Genomic DNA, 13666 nt, shown 5'->3' on the forward strand with positions numbered 1-13666 from the left:
TCTTCGTGGATTCCTGCAGGCTCCAGAGACAGGAATGTAATAGGGTGGATTAGCCCTGAGTCATTCCAGCCTGGTCAAAGACACCTGATAAATGCTTGCTCATCCCCAGCCAAGGGCTTGGCAGGAACCGACTGGAGTATCAGCAAAATGACTGGCAGAAAGGTCGGGAGCAAGCATGGGAGTAACATTTATGAGCGCAGATGAGAGTCCAGGGTCAATGCTCCCAGGCAACATGGGACAGGATGTAGGTTTTACTATTACTCAGGTATGGAGAAGGACAACAGACCAGGTGATGAGTGCCTGTTGTTGCAAAGCTAGTTTGTTGCACACAGTTCCCAAGACGAGGGGGCATGCCGTGCCACGACGCACCACGGGGCCACAAGGGGAAGCAGCAGGGTGGGTCAGGAGGCAGAGGGACACAGAAATGTGGACACAGAAATGTGGACAGGAGTCTTTATTGTGGAAAGAAATGGGTCAGGGAAGCAGGTTCAGCAACTTCAGCATGGGCTGGTGTGAATAATTTCAGTAGATTCTGGGTCACAAGGACTGTCCCTATGTGTGTGTCCCTGGCCCTGCGGTGATTTGCGTGGGTAGGGTGGACAGTGGCCAACAATGTGGTCATGGACGTGGTGGGCAGAGGGCTGTGAATTGCCTGGTTTGCACTGGAGAACCAGAGGGAGAGGAAGAGAAAATCTCAAGCAGACTCCATGCTGAGCACAGAGCCCAATGCGTGTCAAGAGTCAGACCCTGAGATCTCAAGACCCTGAGATCATGACCTGAGCCAAAACCAAGAGTCAGACGCTTAACCGACTGAGCCACCTAAGCGCCCCAAAGATGAACTTTTTAAAAACGGTGTTGGGACACATAAATAGACATTTGGAAAAAAGGCAAAATTAGACCAATACCTCATATAGTACACATCAAAATTAACCAAGGGGTAGAAGTTACACAATGAACATATTAGGGGAAAAAAGCATGTATCCATCTATCTTTAACCTCAGAGTATAAAACAGCTTCCTAATTATAAGTCAAAGTTGAGAAGAATAAGTAGACAAATTTCCCTACTAAAATAATTTTGCATGGAAAAAAAAAACCCACGCCCAAAGCAAAGTTAGAAGTAAATGATAAATTAGAAAAAAAAAATTGCAACCGTGATCACATGCAAAGGGCTATTTTCTTAATATGTAAAGAGTTCTTACAAATCAAGAAAAACAACACCCTATGAAGAAAATGGGTGAACATAATTGTGTATATGAAAACATACAACATGGTCCTTACAAAGGTGTGTGAGTTTTTACCCAAAAAGAGAGATGTTCACAAAAACTCAATGAGACACCATCGGACTTGACAAGCCCAAGCACTGTGACACCACACTTCTCTGACACAGTGCTGGTGAGCAGGTGCTTGTGTATGCCGTGGGTAGGAATGCAAGAGGGGAAAATCCCAACGTGGGTAGGGATCCTCGGGCAATATCTAGTGCAACCTGAAACGCATTCATCCATTGATGAAGCAAAATCACTTCCAGGAATGTGCCCTGGAAATCCACAGTGGACCCCACGTTTCTCACTGCAGCCATGTCCCTGGTGTCCACAGTCACAGAGGGAGCAGTCCTGAGTGGCCCAAGCGCAGGTGAGAAATTCCACCTGCAGTCACGATGGGCCGGGAAGACATCCATCACATTGGAAAGGTGATCATTTCGGGGTTCTCAAGCTCACGGTGGTGCTCCCGACTGGTACGTTCATGACCCCTATGATAAACCATGATGGTATTAGGGAATAATGCTCTGAAAGAGCTCACGGTTCTGTGGGACATCATGCAAGCACTAAGTGCTTGTGTGCGCTTCTAAGTGTGGTATCCACACCCATGGAGGAGGCCTCTCCACTGTTGGGAAGAATCCCCATGCAACATGGAGGCCATTCCCAGTCAAGACTTAGTCTCAGACATATGGGCCCAGGGGTGGTCATCTGTGCTCATGGTCCCATCTAGACAGCTTTTGTGTGCCCTACGTGGGAAGAACAACCCTTTACACCTGCACACTTTGGCTGGCCTCCTCCCCCCTCAGCCAGTGTTGCCCGGGCACACACACCTTGTCTCAGGTTCCCTGTTCCTCACTACCTGGCCCAGTGGCAGGTGCCAGGCTGGTGTTCCATGAATGTTCATTGACTAAATTAATGAGCTAACCCATCCATTGCTGGATCAAGCAGAGATGGAAGGCCACTCCCTACCCTGAAACAGCAAAGGAAATGTGCCACGATGTAAATGTGGGTGTCTCCTCCCCTAAAATTCATATGTCGAAGGCCAACCCTCCAAGGGATTGGATTTGGAGGGTGGAGGTGGGGGTTCTTTGGGAGGTGATCAGGTCATGAGGGTGAGGTAGGGGGTGTTTGGGACGTGACCAGGTCGTGAGGGTGGAGGTGGGGGTCTTTGGGAGGTGATCAGGTGATGAGGATGGAGGTGGGGGTCTTTGGAAAGTGATCAGGTGATGAGGGTGGAGGTGGGGGTCTTTGGGAGGTGACTAGGTGATGAGGGTAGAGGTGGGGTCTTTGGGAGGTGATCAGGTGATGAGGGCAGAGGTGGGGTCTTTGGAAGGTGATCAGGTCATAAGGGTGGAGGTGGGGGTCTTTGAGAGGTGATCAGGTGATGAGGGTGGAGGTGGGGGTGTTTGGGAGGTGACCAGGTCATGAGGGTGGAGGTGGGGGTCTTTGGGAGGTGATCAGGTGATGAGGGTGGAGGTGGGGGTGTTTAGGAGGTAATCAGGTCATGAGGGTGGAGGTGGGGTCTTTGGAAGGTGATCAGGTGATGAGGGTGGAGGTGGGGGGTGTTTGGGAGGTGACCAGGTCATGAGGGTGGAGGTGGGGGTCTTTGGAAAGTGATCAGGTGAGGAGGGTGGAGGTAGGGGTCTTTGGAAGGTGACTAGGTGATGAGGGTAGAGGTGGGGGTCTTTGGGAGGTGATCAGGTCATGAGGGCAGAGCCTCCATGATGTAATCAGTGTCCTTATAAAGGAGACCCAAGGAGGCCCCTGGCCCCTTCCACCGTGCAAGGACTCAGCCAGAAGAACACCATCTACAAATCCAATCTGCCAGCACCTTAATCGTGGACATCCAGCCACCACAATGGTGGGAAGTAAGTGTCTGCTGGTGAAGACCCCAGTCCATGGTGTTTTTGCTATGGCGCCCCAAATGGGCTAAGACAGATCCCCTGGCTAATGCTCAGGACACATTGAGAAACAGATGTATGGGAGGAACGGGCATGATGACAGAGCACCATCTACACCCCCTGCCCCAAGAACGGGGGTTGGGGGGACCAAGAAACTGCAGTGACCCCTGGACCCGGGCCAACCCCTTAGCTTATAAGTGAGAAATGGGCACAGGAACCCTGAAGTAGCTCCAGTGCTAAGAGCAGCAGGTGATCTTCCAGAATGCTCTCCCGAGGACAGCATTTTCTTCACAAAGAATGCTCCTTGGCCTTAGGTACTAAGTATGAAAGGTACTCGCACGGATCAGAGACAGGAGGTGCAGAACGGAGACCCTACTCCAGTCCAGCACCACGTTTCTCGGTTGACAGAACGAGTCCAGCGAAATGTCTTTCAAGGCCCGTGGTTGCTTGCTCCATACCCCAAAGGTGGTTTCCTACCCAACGTGTCTGTGTCCAGTGTCACCAGAACCTTCCATTCACCCGGATTGAGGATGGCACAGATCCTCAGATTGTTTTCTCCCAATGCCATGATGCATCAAGCAAGTCTGATCGGCTTCCCGCCAAGCGCGGTTCAGCCAACTCAGGGGTCCCTGAAGTTATCTCCCAGCTGATACCGTAATTCTGAGTCCCAAGTGCCATAAGTGAGTTGACCCTGGAAATCTAAAAAGATTTTATCTCTACGTAGCTCATCATGTGTGTTTCAGGACGTTGAGTGGAAGAGCCCACAGAGCATTTGGACCACAGGTGAGAAGCAGGAGCTCCAGGTCATAATCGAGGGTATGGATTTCTAATAGGATTACAACGCCTCTCCAAGGGGGCATCTGTAGGCCATGGCAGGAAGGAGCACAAGGCTGAGCTAGCCAGGACTCCAACCACCTGCTCAGACTGCCAATCAGTCCTATCATCTACGATACAATCATCCCAAACACAGTCAACTGTCCAATAACGGGCATATGGAACGAGTCTGTCCCCTCTCCCCAGCCTGGCTGGATATCCATTGAGAACCAGCGCCACCCAAACACAAACGTATTATCCTACAGTTCTGGAGGTCACAAATCCCCATCTCAAGGTCATCTGATTGGCAATCTTAATTTCCGTCTTTAATTGTTATTCCCTTTTAGCCTCGTGAGGATATGACATAGAGTTTCCAGGGCTTAGGACACCAACATCTTTGGGGAACATGATTCCACCCACCAAAATTGGAAACCAAAATGACTGTGCACATGACTCAGATGAAGAAGCCTAACCTTGCGTCAGCTCATTCTATTAAATGGCCCCAAAGTAACAACAGGAAGATGTGGGATTGGAACCAGAACACCCCCTATCAGGACTCGGCATGCAGGAGATGGTTCTCAAAATGGAAAAATGCGCCCCGTGGAACCAACTCACACCAAAGACAGGCAGTGGCAAGAACGGGGTGCTCCAAAGCCAGTAATTATTGGCCGTACCCTGGAAATCTATGTCCTGGTTGGTAAAGACAGGAGGGGACTGGTTTACAGGGAAAACCCGCACAGCTGTTTCCATGCTGATCCATAAATACACGGATGAATCTACACTTCACAAACAATTGTGATTTACGAGACACAGAAATCACCAAAAGTGTGATAAATGGCACCGACTGCTCAAGGTCATGAGTGTTGTTTCTGGACATAAAAACTTACAACAGAAAACTTAATTTTGCAAGACATTACTAAGCCTTCTCCTACTGCATATCACTTGTCCTTTAGAAAAAGAACACTTGTATTTTCCCAACTTAAAACTTTAAACATACACATTCCCTGGCCGTTAAGCTTTCCAGGATTAACTCAAATAGAAATGATTTAAAATTTAAAAAATTTTCAGGTTAAATGTTGAACACGCCAAAGTACAATGTATAAAAGTTGGTTATACAGTGCACATGAATAAGGGGTGGGGCAATCAAAGAAATCCTACAACTCAGTCCCTGAGTTAGATTTGAACCAGCCGGGAAGATTAAAAATCGTCTGCAGCTCTGCTAATCATAAGACCCCTCCCATGGAGCTCCGAGTGCAAATTCAGCTCTGAGTTTCCTAGCAGCCAAAGAGAAAAGGGAAACAATATCAGAGATGGTTCTGAGCAGCTGACCCAGTGCCTCCCCGCAACACTGGCCTCATATTGGCCTAAAACCCACGCTGTTTTATATCACAGGGCTCCAACACGGGCATCCCGTCCAATGGAAATGCTCACCCGTAATGGGAACCCTCCATGCTGGACCCTCACCGGCGAGAGTGGGAACATGGCAGCTATCTGATTCTGGATGAAACAGCTCTCACCCGTACAAGCTCTGGGCTCGGTGCACACATGGCTGCCAAGCCATCCAAGCCGGACTCAGACGCTGGCCTCCCCAGATGGCACCACTGACCCTGAGGGCCCATGCAGCACGCCCACGCTGGGTCCCACCCCATGTCCCCTCCATGGAGCTCAGTGCAGGGCTTGCAAAACCCCAGGTCAGGAGCAGAATGCAGAATGGGAGCTCCTGTTGGAGACGCACCACCAACGCTTCCCGGCACTTTCCGAGTCCTGAAAACGAGCACGCTTTCTTCTTTCTTTTCTCCTGAAACGTCCTGCGTGCGCCTGTCGGGTTTTCTTACAAAGGAAGAGAAGTGTGTCTGCCATTGTTTTGTGAAAGCATGAAGGTTATTCGTTGTCAATTTAAGATACGGCATTGGAGGGCATTCTTGAACTACGATGTGCACTCATGTGCATGGAGGATTACCGAGAACACGAAGGCATGGGGCAGGTCAGAGACGGGTCCGCCCCTTGTGGACGGACAGAGGGCATAAGCCCCTCCCAAATGCAGGGACTGCCCCAAAACGAGGAGGATGGTGGGGAGGGCACTGAGAACATCTCCGCAGGGACTTTAAAATTCCTCCTCCCAGAGAGGAGGCAGGAGGTGAGGACGGTCTGCATGCAGGCACACAGGGGTCCTGGGGAGACTCAGCTTGCTTCCAGAGGAGGGGGGTGGGGATGTGAGCTGTGTGAGGTGGGGAAGGACCTGCAAGCATCGTGCAAAGGGGAGGGGAGGACACAAGGCAGGTGCAGGAGGAGGGAATGCTGAGGAAGCGTTTGGAAACAAGACTGAGGGCCGCTTGGCCCAATGGGCAGGAGAGATGGAGGCACACAGGTGGTGGGCGGGGCCAGAGCTACCTGCTGTGGGCCCCCCCCAAGGTGTCGGGGCTCATCCCTGCATGCCAGGGAGACCCATTCCCTGCTGACCTGCTACGTCCACCTCCTGTAAGCCCAAATGTGTCCACCATCACCATGCACACCATGCTTTCCCGATAAATGCATTGAACTTCTTATTCTGCAATGTGCATCCCAATTCCTCCAGGACCAGCTCAAGAAGAATCCCCACCAGTCCCCACGTAGGATTTTTTTCTTATACAAGCCCAAAGCCCTGCAGAGCCCCACGGACACCCAGTAACACCACTGGCCGCACCATTAGGAAACTGGTGGATGCAGACATGAAACCAAACTGCCCTCGGAAGACTGGTCTTGATCGCTCACCCTGCACATAGCTGCTGAGGTTTAGAGATGCTGAATCCTATACGTTTATACACACGTGCACTGAAATGCACACATTACACGCGTCTCAGATGCGGGCTCCCGGTCTGCATCAGGCAAGGGCATCACAGGGAGGAAGAGAGGCTGCTCCATCCTGAATCCCGCATGAACACTGGGGTCTGCACCTGCTCCATCGGCGTCCTGGAGTTTCCCAAGCACACAGAAGGTTGAACAAGCCATGGCGGCCAAAACCCAAGGAGGAAAGGAGAAGGTACAGCCAGTGCAAAGTGGGTAGAGAGACTGCCCAGAGAAAGGCACTGGAGTCAAGGTCAAGGGACTCAATTCTCTGGAATCCACCCATGCCAAGGGTTAGCCTACACGTCCTGATGTCTGGTGAGGACAGTGGCTGTGGGCCAATCCCAGTCTCTCCCAGAGAGCTGACTTCCAAAGCAAGACGCCAACACCACCACCCCGCCCCCCGCCACCTGCCCAAGAGGGTCCAGGCGTCACACTGTCAAGTCCCCAGTCCCCCACCTTGCAGCTGCCTTTCCCTCCCGCCGAGCCCAGAACAACCATATCACAGGTGTTAATGTCACATCTTCTGGAATAGTTGATTTTATGTGTCTAATTAGCTGGGCCACGGTGCCCAGAAACACACTCGAACATCATTCTGGGTGTTTCTGTGAAGCTGGGTCTGTCTGTCTGTCTATCTATCTATCTATCTATCTATCTATCTATCTATCTATCTATCTATTTAGATGTGATTAACACTGAAATCGGCAGTCTGTGAGTAAAGCAGATTTTCCTCCCTGGTGTGGGTGGGCCTCATCTAATCAGTTGATGGCGTTCATAGCGCAAAGACTGATACCCCCTGAGCAAGAGTCCATTCCCCAGCAGATACCCTTCAGACTCAAACTGTAAATCTGCCCTGGGTTTCCAGCATGCTGGTCCACCCTGCAGATTGTGGGTTTAACAAGTCTCCATAGTTGTATGAGCCAATTTCTTAAAATGATTAAAATTTAAAAAATATACATATGTGGGGGGATGTATATATACCTATATATAGAGGTGATAGATATGTCATATATATAAAGGGAGATGATCAATAAGATGGGTGGATGATGGACTGATGGATGATGGATAGAAGGATGGATAGATGGATATATGGATGGATAGGTGGATGGCTGGATGATGGATGGATGGGTGGATGAATGGATAGGTAGGTAGATGGATGGATGGATGGATAGATAGGCCAGTGCTGGTTCCCCCCTGAGGCCTCTCTCCTTGGTGTGTAGACCCTGTGTTCTCCCTGTGTCCTTACATGGTTGTCCTTCTGTGCATGTCTGTGTCCTCATCCCCTCTTCTTCTAAGGACCCCAGTCCTATGGGATCAAGGCCCACCCTACTGACCTCATCTTAACTTGACCATCTGTAGAGACCCTATTTCCAAATAAGATCCCCTTCACTGGTACCAGGGGCTAAGACTTCAACATATCTTTTTTTGGGGGGGGCACAATCCAAACACTAGAAATTGGTGCACATTCATGCTCACAGCCGTGCAAGGACACCCCAGCCTGGCTAGCGGGGCTCCCTAGGAGCACAGGTGAGCTGGCCACTCTCCCCACTCCTTTATCTCCCAGATGCTAGTCAGTTCCAGCCCAGATGCCTTCTACGCTTCCCCCCAAAACCCGGTTGCAAACAGATGCATGGGATCGCTGTCCATCACCTTGCATGCCACCATCTGTCCTGCAGAGCAGCGTCCACCACTGGCAGGTCCCACAGGCCAGCTCACCTCCGACGGGGACCAGAGGGAGCTGTGGGGAGGTGCAGCTGTAACCCGATCTACACCAGCCTGTACCGGGACAGCAGCTGCCCCAAACGCAAGGCGAGGCCGCCCGGGGACAACGCTCAATGCCTGTTGCTTTCGTCCCCAAGCCACCCAGCTCGGCAGCCTCACGGTCCAACGGTGCACCTCCGACGTGTTTGGGGGGCAAGCCCACAACTCAAATAGCAAGAAAAGCAACAAGCACCTGCCAAGACTGCTTGGCAAAGGCAAGATGTTTGCAGGCTGTCCTGAGAAGGAGCTCCCATCCTGAGCCCGGACTATGTTTAGAGCCCTCGTGGGTCATTTTTCTTTTTTAAGAACTCAGATGTGGAGGTTTGACCTCATGCCTCAGCGAGGGCCAACATGTAGGGAAGCAGTAACATGACAGCTCCCTGCATCCTCAGCTCACTGACCACAGCACAGGAAACAAGACACAGCCCCCAAAAAGATTTGAAATATTTAAAAACATTATTTAAATAATTTACATATTCAAACACTCGGAATATTTAAATATTGTTTAAATCATTTACAGATGCAAATATTCAGATAATTTAAATATCCAAACATTTGAAAGATTTAATATTATTTAAATATTTGAATTATTTTTATTCCATTACTTACGTATTTATTATTTACTTAAATAATTCTATTTGAATAATTTAAATTTTCAAATATTTGAGAAATTTTAAAATATTGTTTAAGTAATTTACAGATTCAAATCCTTGAAATATTAAAATGCTGTTTAAATCATTTACAGATTCAAATATTCAAATAATTAAATATTCAAATTTTGAAAGATTTAAATTATTTGAATTATTTTTATTTATTATTATGTATTATTACATTTTGAATATTTGAATTTTTATTTATTATGTATTTATTACTTATTTAAATAATTTTATTTAAATAATTTAAGTTCTCAAATATTTGAAAGATTTAAAATATTGTTTAAATAATTTACAGATTCAAATACTTGAACTACTTAATATATTTTTTAAATAATTTACCTATTTTGATACTTGAAAGATTTATAATATTGTTTAAATAATTTAAATACTCAGACACTTGAACTGTTTAAAATATTGTGTAAATGATTTAAATATTTAAATGTCTCAAATATTTAAAAATCCGATCATCAACACAGAAGGGAACGTGCTGGTGGCTGGTTTGCAGTGGATGATCTCTCCACGACCATGTTTTTTCTAAGGACCACGCAGAAATTCGTGCAGGGAGACGTCGGATAACGCGGAGCACATAAAGAAAAGGTCTCGTTCTAAAGAGCCGAACGTGCGTCAGGTAATATCAAAAGGCAAATGACAGAGTGTGGGGCGTAAAAGAAAGGGTGCATTCTTCTCCCATAAAGGGGTCTTGTGAAAGAATATGACCATCTACTCTCCTCCTCCCCCCAGAAGAGACAAAGAAATTGAACACGGGACTCTTGGACAGTGAATTAAAACATTCACGTGTAAAACACTCTGCTGAAACATAGTCCTTTAACGAAACATGATGGAAGTAAGGCAGGCGACTCATGCTCAACCATCACAACAGCTGGGTCCGCCCCTACCCCCCAGGATTGCTTGGCCCCTGGAAAAAAAAAAGTGCATGCTTGCACCAAAACGATTCGTTTGGCCCCAAGACTGTGTCTTTTCAGCAGACGGGCTGCTGAGGGCCATGTAAAGTGGGCATGCGTGCGTATTCTCTTTGACCTGGCACCTCCGGTGCTGAGAATGGATGCCACGGACACACTCCCACGGGTATGCAAAGATGCTCGAACACAAAAGATGCAATGCCCCCCTTGTTGATAAGACAAAGATCCAAAAAAATTAAAATTTAAAAAAAAAAATCTTAAAAAATACAAAGATTTTCCGAGTGAATGCCGTTTTATGCAACAGTCTTCACAGGTGTTCTTGCAAAAGAAAGCCTTATTGTTCTAGTGACAACTGGGAGGACCCTCCAGGGAATTATGCTGAGTTTGGGGGGTGGGGAAGCAATTTTAAAAGGGTTGCATTGTGTGTGACTCTGTTTATGTGACATTCTTGAAATGATCACATTGTGCAAATGCAGAATGGATGAGTGGTTGGCCGTGGGTGAAGGACGGATGGAGGTAGGAAGGAGGTAGCGAAGCTATAGGAAGGGAGCATTTGGGAATCCAGTGGCGGCAAACACACCCTGTGTTTTGACCATGATGGGGGATTCACTACCCTCCACGTGCGAAGAGATTCCAGACTGCCAACCCCACCAACACACAGGTGGCTCCCCATGAAAACGAGAAATGTGGATAAAAGAGCAATGCATTGCCTCCCTGCTGACACGTGCGTTGGGATCACATACTATATAGATTTGCAAGACGTTATCCCTGCGGGAAAATCAGGGAAAGAGTACACGAGATTTCTCCATATTCTTTCTCGCAACTGCATGGGAATTACAGCGATCTGCAAAAAGTCTAATGAGTTCATGCCATAGGATACAGTCCGCTTTTCAAAACACAGATTTAAAAACAAAGAAGTCTTTGCCGTCTTGGCTCCTGTCCCATTGTGTTGGAAATGCCCGTGTGTTTTAGGGCTCCCATTGGAGCTGCTGTTAATTGCACGCCCTGGTCCTTTTCTCAAATGCTGAGGGCTGCACACACCTGCTTCCGTCCGCCGTCAAGACACAAGGTGGACGCCAGGGGCAGGTGTGGTGCGAACCCAGAGCATGGGCACCAACACCAACTCTGTTCGGATGCTGATGGATGCTCCATGTTTCCTGCCCTAGGCAGACCTGTGCGAGCCGCCTTAAATTCCTCGTGGACGCAGGAGGGTCTCATGTGCCTTCCATCCCCTGCCATTAAATAATATGTTCGCATTCCCCACTGGCAAATGAGAATGGCAGTCTGTAAAGCAAGCACCCAAAATGATGCTCAGCATCGTCCTCAAAAGGGAAACGCAAACCAAAGCCACAGGCAGACACTGCTTCAGGTCCGCTAGCATGGGTCTTATTTCGGGGGGAATAAGAACATCACCAAGCAAAGGCTGACGAGCAGGGAGGGAAATTGGGACCATTCTGGGTGACTGGTGGGCACGGAAAATGCTGCGGGCACTTCCGAAAAGCAGCGGAGAAAGCACATGGCCCGGCGATCCCACTCCTCGGTGTCCTTCCATCCAGGAGACACGGAAGCAGGTGTCCACACACATACACGTGCGGGGAGGCTCAGAGTGCCGTTATTCACGGTAGCCAGGGAGGTGTGAAAAGCCCACGTGCCCATCAGTGGATGAATGGATACACAACCCGGGGTCCATCCGTGGATGGAATAGGACTCAGCCTTGAAAAGGAACAGAGCTCTGATACCTGCTGCCTCATGGATGGACTGTGAGGACACGATGCTCAGGGACAGAAGCCACACTCCCAAGTGCACATAGGACATGGATTCCGTTTCTATGAAATACTCAGTACAGGAAAACAAAACAACCACCGTGTTGAGAACATGCCCATGAGCTTTCTGAAATTTTGTGCAAGCACCTCTGCCATTAGACGTCTGTGCACAATGTCTTGCCAACTAATCTCCATAAAAGTGGGGGAGAAAATCCGATAATAGGTTCATGTGCACTACGAGAAAGGGAATGACCTGGGGGCCAGGTCAGTCAAGCTTATATTAGAAACAGTGTTTAGGGCCACCTGCATGGTGCAGTCGGTTAAGCAGCCGAGTCTAGATTTCAGCTCAGGTCGTGATCTCAGGCTCCGGGCTCAGCAGGGAATCTGCTTGAGATCCTCTCTCTCTGTCTGCCCCTCCCCCCAGCTCTTTCTCCCTCAAATAAATAAATAAATCTTAAAAAAAAAAAAAAGAAAGAAAAAGAAAAGAAACAGTGTTTATAACGTGACGGTCAAGAAAGGGACCATCCAAACAAAGCCACGTATTTTCTATGCACATATCCTTGGATTCCAATAAACCATGAAGAAAGGATCCAAAGGAGAAAGATAAGATACAAACTGTACGTAATATAGGATTATGTTTGAAAGGTATTCATGTTATAAGGCGATAAATCAAAGCGTCACAGCAATTAAAAAAAAAAAATCACATCCACCAGCAAAGGGAGGTCAGACTGTTTTCTCACAAAGCCTTCAACTGATCGGACAAGGCCCACCTGCACTGCAGAGACTCATCTGCAGAATTCAAAGTGAAGGCATTGACAGTGGGCATGGTGACCAAAGGTGATGCGTGTTTTGCACGAGGTGGAGATGCTTGGCACTGGGGCCCTGCCACACAATGCAAGAAAAGATTTGTAGATATGTGCTCTCCAGCTTAGAAGGGGTCCAGCCCTGTGTCCCTTACACATAAAGGATGTATTACTCAAGGTTCTCCCAAGAAACACATCAAAAGACTATGTGGAGAGAGAGACATAGATTTAATTTAAGGAATTAGTTCATGTAACTGTATATATTTTAGTCCCTATTCTGCAGGGTCAACCAGCAGGCTGAGACCCAGGGATGAGCTAATGTTGCAGCAAGAGTCCAAAAGCCGCCTGGAGACAGAATTTCCTCTTCATCCGGAGAGGTCAGTCTGTTTTCTCACAAGCCTTCAAGTGATCAGACAAGGCCCACCGATCCAAGGGAAAAAGATAAGATACAAACTAGTACGTAATGTAGGATTATGTTTGAAAGGCATTCATCTTGTAAAGCAATAAATCAAAGCATCATAACAAGGTCAACAAAAAAATCACATCCACCAGCAAAGGGGAGGTCAATCTGTTTCTCACAAAGCTTTCAACTGATCGGACAAGGCCCACCGACCCTAGAGAGAGTCACCTGCTTTACTCAAAGACTACTGGATTGCAGTGTTAACCTCATCTAAACATACTTTCTGAGCAACATCTAAACTAGTGTTTGACCACATGTGTACACACATGGTCCAGCCAAGATGACATAAAATTAACCATCACAACATACACATCGTTCCATGCAACAAAGGTGTAGACCAACAGCTATCACCCAGAAGCTTGGAGTCCCCTACGTGAGTGAGCTCCTTCGTGAGCGAAGCCACTGCCTCGAGCAAGGACAACGGGGGGACCAGAACGGTAATCCCCAAAAAAGCACTGGGCAGAAGCCAAGACCCAGACGCCCTGTGCATGGCAGGCTCCCTGGAAAGGG

At 48.2% G+C, this 13666-nt stretch overlaps 1 protein-coding gene across 3 annotated transcripts in view; it reads right to left on the bottom strand.

Moving 5' to 3' along the window:
• DHRSX (dehydrogenase/reductase X-linked) overlaps positions 1 to 13666 on the bottom strand; it is a 155488-nt gene that overhangs the window by 127298 nt on the left and 14524 nt on the right. The gene's annotated exons all lie outside the window — the stretch shown is intronic.

Source organism: Mirounga angustirostris, unplaced genomic scaffold (assembly GCF_029215605.1).
Source record: "Mirounga angustirostris isolate CCGP_5_RB_7025 unplaced genomic scaffold, mMirAng1.0.hap1 SCAF_11, whole genome shotgun sequence".
Classification (NCBI taxonomy): domain Eukaryota; kingdom Metazoa; phylum Chordata; class Mammalia; order Carnivora; family Phocidae; genus Mirounga; species Mirounga angustirostris.